This window comes from Bidens hawaiensis, unplaced genomic scaffold, assembly GCF_021521415.1.
Source record: "Bidens hawaiensis isolate Kalapana, Puna unplaced genomic scaffold, B.hawaiensis_p1.1 tig00055756_1, whole genome shotgun sequence".
Classification (NCBI taxonomy): Eukaryota; Viridiplantae; Streptophyta; class Magnoliopsida; order Asterales; family Asteraceae; genus Bidens; species Bidens hawaiensis.
In genome coordinates, this window is record NW_027506343.1 from 62655 (window position 1) to 70452 (window position 7798).

At 33.0% G+C, this 7798-nt stretch overlaps 1 non-coding gene across 1 annotated transcript; it reads left to right on the forward strand.

Annotated features, from left to right (window-relative positions):
* Positions 1-1477: 1477 nt before the first annotated feature.
* TRNAS-GCU (transfer RNA serine (anticodon GCU)) lies at positions 1478-1559 on the forward strand. Its single transcript has one exon. It is a non-coding gene; the product is annotated as a tRNA-Ser (tRNA).
* The last annotated feature ends 6239 nt before the right edge of the window (positions 1560-7798 follow it).

Here is a 7798-nt window from a genome sequence, read left to right on the forward strand (position 1 = left end):
GTTCACAATATTTACTTCATTAAGGCTGAAGGAGCATATTTTGTCTGACTCGGCCAGGTACATGAATTCTCAAGGCGTGTATGTTGTCATGAAATATGAAACGATTAAGTAAAGAGGGGCGATGAGTCGAGATAAATAAAATATATAAAAAATCACATAACCTTTTAAATAACCTTTTAAATAATATTGTGTAAGGTAATAACTTAGAATATAAATTCCTATTCCTTAAAATGTGATAAAACCACATAAAGAAACTATACAAGGTTTTATCTAGGTGGACTAGGTATGATGCTCAAAGACTCCTTTGGGCCTAAACACAAAGGAAAATGACTAAAGTATCTAGTTTAAGTAAACAAAGTGTCTATTTAACCAGCTTTTTCTTATATTGTTCATGCACACGTTTGAATCATTCTCGTTGACCCACACATTTTTAAATTTTTAGCTAACGAGATTTTTAACAAACAAGCCTGTGTCACGCGTCATTATTGATCAATGCACATAACAACCCATGTAGCTATCAGCATGTTGTATATTTGAAGAGGTTGATCTCCTTGCTTCTCTCACGGTACAATCCTCTTCCCACAGAGCCCCCTCTCTCCTCGGTCCACATAGACAAAATGTACTTGATTTCTAAAAGCATTTTGTGTGCACTCTTTAAAACAATTACAATGTATGAACTCTCTCCTAGATCTCTATAAACAATGTCTGCATTTACAGATTGAGTTTCTTGTTTTATAAGGAGAACCATATTACTTGATAATGACTAAAGGAATTAAACACAACATTGTTGCCAATGCGGTTTTGAAAGAATCCTGACATGCCACGATCTTGTATTTCTCGTGTATTTCAATCAGACACAATGTTTTTGAAAGAATCCTGACATTGCTCCCAATACAAATCGAGATCAATATTATATCAGACACATTGATGTTTTATGTCTTCATGTGAATTGATTATACACTAGGTAAGGCTCACAAAACATGGTCCCCAACTACTATAAAAGTACGCTTTTGTTATCATCGATAAACATTCAAACATCTTGACTTGCCACTAGCAAAAAGGCCCACATTGTTCATTCATGGAGCAAGACATGTGGATCCAAACATATACCTTCATCTCGGATTGATATACAACGCAAAGTCGATCATTACATGTCATTCCTTTGTCCCAATGCATATGAATCCAATAAATTAAGAACTTTAATAATTAATTTCTAAAGTGCATAATTCAAACAACAAAAAGGATGAGTAGTTTAACACTTTAACTGATGCGTTAATCTCATATGGATGACAATATATATCTTCTTTCTTTTGATTTAATTTGGGTTTTAAGTTTTAACTTTAAAATCGAAAGAATGTATCACTCTCTCTTAATATATATTCTTTGTTTTTTTAACCGAATATGAAAGACAATAAAGAATTATGATATTGTATAACTATTATATATTAAGTGTACTTTGTAAAGTATGACACAAACCGACGCTTTGGCCGAGTGGTTAAGGCGTGTGCCTGCTAAGTACATGGGGTTTCCCCGCGAGAGTTCGAATCTCTCAGGCGTCGTATCATTTTCCTTTTTTTTTTCTTTTTTATTCACGTTATTCTCTCAAAAGTAAGGGTTACCACAATCTTAAGTCACCATACATTAAAAACAATACACACATATTTTATTTGCAATTAATACTAACTATTTTGTTACACCATTAAAAGAACCTAATGGTAGCGGATACTCAAGTTCGCTCCACACTTATGTCAATTTGGGTGGTGTTTATCGGATCGGATAACGGATTATTTGGTTTACTCGGTTCGGGTTATTCGGATTAGAAAATTTCTGGACCATATCCGAAATATGATCTGATCCGAATTCGGAATATTCTTATCCAATCCAAATATATCCGAATTCAATTCGGATCGGATTTGGATAATATATCCAAATAACCCGAAATTATCCGAATAATCTGAAATAAACTAACATTTAATAGTTTAGAATCACAATAAACATACAAACCGGAAAATACGAATTACTCTTATCATAAATTTAAAGTTCAAACTTCAAATAATAGTCTAACAAATATACCAAACCGGAAAATACCACTAAAAACATGTTTTTTATTCGGATTAGATGGATATCAAAATAATCCGAATTTTTTAAAATTTCATATCCGAATCCAAATTAGTTATTCGAATCGGTTAATTTGGGTTTCGGTTTCGGTTTTTTTCAAATTTCGGATTTCTTGAACACCCCTACTTGCGAGGTTGTCAGCTCGGATCGCGAGCCCAACTGGGTTTTCGTCCCACTATGTGTTACGTTAGAGATTTCTGTTTTTATGATGACACAACGACTGTCATGTGGCAGCCGGCGATACAGTTAAAAAAAAAAACCACTCACATCGACAAAGAAATAACGGAATACATAGTCAGCCGCCAGTAGCCGCCACGTAAGATGATTTTTGACAGCTGGGATGGCCACGTTAGACAAAGACTAACGGAGTTAACATCCGTTAGTCGCGGCCCGTTAAAAACAAATACACAACTAGTTGGTACTGCCAGCAGGCAAGTGTAAAGTTGGGACTGATATTTACCAATACGCCATAGTTTGGATTATTTAAAACCAATTTTCCTTTCTTTTATTGTTAGTTTGTATTAAAATAAGATAATTGATAAAGATTGTTCACAATTTAATGCATATGTATATATATATATGGGGAAAATGAATATGTCGCCTACAGAAGCAGTGGTGAAATTTTGTCGTTACAAAACCTCCTCCTAGTTGGACCGCAGTATTGCATTTGTGCAACCGACGTCCCTTGGACCTCGCTAGACTCCTCTCGGATTCCATCGCCTCCATTGGTGATCCCAACTCAATCATGATTATTTACTAAAGCATTACCAATAATTGTATTCAGTTTAACAAGAAACTTAAAATATCATGTATATGTATATATTTTTAAATTGGATACTCAATACATACCCTTAATTCACTTATGTTACTACCATAGTCCATATATCAATTAAGAGTTTTTTTTTTTGGTTGTTGTTGTGTGTGTATGGTGACATGAAGCCATGAAGAGTTTAAAGGTGATATAAACTAATTTGTGGATATATATAGAGCATACATCACCTAAACACTTAGGGGGTGTTTGGTACAGAGAATGGAATTGTAGAGAAATGGAATAGAGAAATGGAATTGCAGAGAAAGGGAATTGGTCTGGAGAATGAGAATTGACTGTTCTGTTTGGTAGTACAGAGATTTCAGTAGAGAAATATAGCTGAGAATCATTTCTCTTGTTTGGTACATAGAAAATAAACAGAGAATTATATCAACTTTATCATTAGCACAAATATTTTTTTCATAACAAATATTTATTAAAAAATAAAAAAACATATAAAAAGATGCATAAATTCCAACCAAAATATGCATTGATCAAACCAATTCACATACAAAACATAGTTTTTAAGCAAAAAACATCAACCATAGTTAAAACCAATTCATATACAAAACATACTTCAACCATACACAACATACTTCATAACAAATCTCTTTCCATCTCTTCACCGCCACCTTGTCTAAGTAATCTTAAACAAAGACATAAAAGTTATAGTCTTACATATAAAGCCAATGTTTTTTAGAACACAAGTCAACTTAGAACAATGCCAAATGTAGTTATTGCAGGACGCAAACAAACCAACCATTAAGGCTATGGCAGATTTGTTAAGTATACGTCACTTTGCTATTATCAACTTTCTTTCCCCGGTGACACTGCAAAGAAAACATAACAAAAATGTCAGTCGGATTGTGGTTCACGGCCGAACGTTTAATGTTTCTAAGAGCAACTAGAAGTAAAGATCTACGTGTTCATTCAGTAGGGGTGACAATCTTCATAGGTTTACTTTTAACAGTTTGGGTTGGATTGCAGTCTAGAAAACATGATGTTTTAAAACTTTTTATTAAAATAATAGTACGGTGCGATATGGCTAACCTGAAAAGCTCCGGGCACCCAAAAGCAACTTAGAGATGCATAGTTTCTCCATTCGAACCGACATCCGTAGGAGTTTCAGCGGAATTATTTTGAGTATTTTTTCCTTTGAAAAAGTTTAAGTTAGTTCCATAATTATTTCTTTTTAAAGTTGGATCCAACCGTTCAAATATTCAAGCAACTCCAGCCATTCCTGCACTCATTTCTCTCTGAACTCCTTTGCTTAATTCTTTAACTGAACTGTTTTTAGTAAGTAATTTTGCTTTTAAACCCTGAGTGCCTTTTGAAATAGATTCCTTGTATCTGCAAGACGTGCCAAACCATCTCAGAATAACAGAATAAATCTTTATATACAACAAATTAAAATAAACACGGCGTCTACTAAAAGTTTCCAGTTAACCCTTTACCTATTGTTATTTATATTCCCATTTTTATTGTATATGTATTTATTTGATTACATATGAAAAAACACATTATATAAAAATATTGAATTTCACAAGATAATTTATATCTACACTCTTCTATTATGAAACAATTAAAAAAAGTTAAAACACTTTACATCTGTTTCTTTATTCAATTGCTGGCATAATATCGCTAGACATAAAAGTAATGGAGGTTTTCATTTCTAATAGCCTCAGGTTAATAAACTAGTTAACATATAAAGTGTTATTCTGTCTGCAGGAGAAAACAAAATCAATTGGCATACCTGGCTGAAGCAGCAGAAAACTTAGATTTAACAGACTCTGAAAACGCATGCATATCAGCTGATATTGGTCTTCCTGGGCTACCATTTGGTGACTGGCTATCAATAATCCTGCAACATCATTCACAAAGGTTATAGTGGAGCCCAAAAACTCAATTCTATCTTTCAATAAAGTTGTCAGTTTGGTAATGACATAACATAATTCTATCTTTGAACGGTTGCAAATAACAGCATTTTCCATTATAATACTCAAATAACTCTATATGCAAGCTTTTAATTGCAAGTATCATAGAAAACATGATCAAATAATACTTAAAAAGCTTCGATTGCGAGATCAAAAGAACACAGGCATATCAATAATATTATTCTATTATAAACATCTTTAATAATTTCAATTTGCCTAATTAATATCCCATTTCTGCTTCATGTAATTAAAAAAACAATGAATTAATGATAATCATAGAAAGCCCTAAATTAGTATCCAATAATGAGCATAATCAGTAATAGCAGTCGATACATCAAACAATAACCACAAATTAAAGAGATCAGCCATCAAATTAGAAGAATATGAAAACAAAAACCTAATTCATAAGCTAATCAAACACACAATCATATGCTAGACGAAAGATAATAAATAGAAAGATGTTGAATTAGATCCCAAATAGTACCGGACCGACGATTAGGGTTTTGAACGAAGGACGCACGAGGGTTCAGAAATAGTACCGGACCGACGATCACGGGGCTTTACATCAGAAACCCTAACCAGGCCACCACACCACCGTCACCTAGGGTTCAGAAATTGAACCAGACAACAGTAGGCAGCTGGTGATAGAAGGAGGAAGCTGGTGATAGAAGTTGAACCATACCTTGTTTTGGGTTGCGGTGCTCTGAAGGAGGAAGCTGATGATAGAAGTGAAAAGGAAGAGAATGGAAGTGAGAAATGAAACCCTAGAGAAATGATTTCTCCGCTTTTTTTAGAGAAAAGAAATCACCTCTTTCTTTCGTAAACAAACAAGAGAATTGTTTCCATTTCCATTTCTCACCCCCCAATTCTCTGTACCAAACACCCCCTTACAAGCTTTTGCTTACAAGAATGATGAATACTTAAGAGGTAATATAAAAAGATTAAAACTGATTTAACTAAAACAATGCAGGTTTGATCGGTTTATGCGGCGACAGTTGCAATTCGGGTGGTGTAGAAAGATGTATTATTGTTTATTTAATCCATTTGGAAGAATGGTGAGAAAGAAGATGCACAACAGAAAGATGGTGGCTTAATTGGTGGCGAAAGTTTAGAGAAATAAATACTTTAATTAGGTTTCAGTTAGATTCAACTAAAACGACTTAGTTTTTATCAGTTTCGTGTGTGAATTTACATAAATAACAACACAATATTCGCTACATATGCATATTATTACATAGAGTTAAGTTATTGTACAAAAGCTTTTTATCGTAGAAATGCGTTTAAGCCATTGATTTCATTTAAAACAAGCACACGATGCCATAATTGTATAAAATATATCCTAAGTTACAAAAAAATACATAATCATCAAACATACATAGTTACACCCTTACATAAATAATTACGCAACAAATAATAATAATCGCGCAACTTTTATGATAGTTACACAATCTATGTTTATAATTTACGCACATAAATAATTATGCAAGCTATATTAATAATCATGCAATCTAATTTCGTAATTACTTCACTTAATCATTGTTGTCTTGATACGGGCCATTGTAATTTGTAAGGTCTTGTATCTTGTATTAAAGTATAAAAAATGGAGTTTTGTATCCAAATAGTTTGGGCCATGTAGTTGGGCAATACACACATTAATCAAGTTAGACCAAACCCACTTTGCAAGGCACAGTAATATATTAATAGGCCCACTTAATGAACTAGATCACAAGTGTTAGAGCATTTCCTGACAGCTTCTCTATCTTTATCTCTGTAATTATACTAAAAAAATATTACATTTTATCTTTCGTATACAGTTAAATAATATTTTTTTACATACTTATCATTATCTATTTTATCCTCCTCCACTCACAAACTCTATATAGAGAATCGGCTGAGAATTCTCTTATAAGGCTATGTGTATTGAAGTGGCTACAAAATAGGATGTTTTGTGTCATGTGATGTCCAGTTAGCAAATATAGGGTTTTTGTTTTAGCGATGTAATGGTGTTGTAGTTCAACATATATATATATATATATATATATATATATATATATATATATATATATATCAGTATATCACACACACACATAAGTGACAAAAACCCCTTGCCTCCTTCCTTGTCTCCCACTGAGGGCGATGTTCCCGTCCCTTATCGTCCAAATTATTGTTCACTACGCATTGTCTAAGTGTTACTAATTACACGTGTTTTCTAATTTAGTCAACCGTCTCATGATGTCAAGTGACAACCATGTTCCACGCCATTGAACAAAGTCTACTTTTTAATATAAAAAAAAGTTAATTAAATAATATAATGTTATTTTCGAAACATAGAAACCTATATTGAAATACATATAATCACACTTGCGTAACACGAGCATATTATAAAAATGTGTATGAAGAACGGATTCTAGGAAATCCATGACCTCTATTTTAGATTTTTTGGAAAAATAAAAACATATAAATAACGGTTGTTACTTGTTTGGGGTTATTTTTATTCAGTAATCCTGATGAGTATTTTGATAATCGGGATCCCTGATGAGCTCCGATATCCCGAACTAATCATTTCGATGTTATAATTATTTTTGCTTGCAGGTTACTCATCTAGGTAACAGCCTAAACGGCTAGTAGGACTTGATCTTGCTCAAATATCGAAAGACTAGTTAATATGCATGTGGAGAAGAATGAAGGGGTCTCACAACGGTCACAACAGGAAGATGGTGGCTTAATTGGTGGAGAAAGTTCATAGAAATAACTGTTTTAATTAGGCTTTAGTTAAATTCACTTAAAAGATTTAGTTTTGATCAGTTTCGAATGTGAATTTACATAAATAACAACACAACATTCGCTACATATGAACAAAATTACATGGGTTTAAGTTCTTATCGTACAAATGCTTTAAAACATTGATTTTATTTAAAACAAACACACGATGCCATAA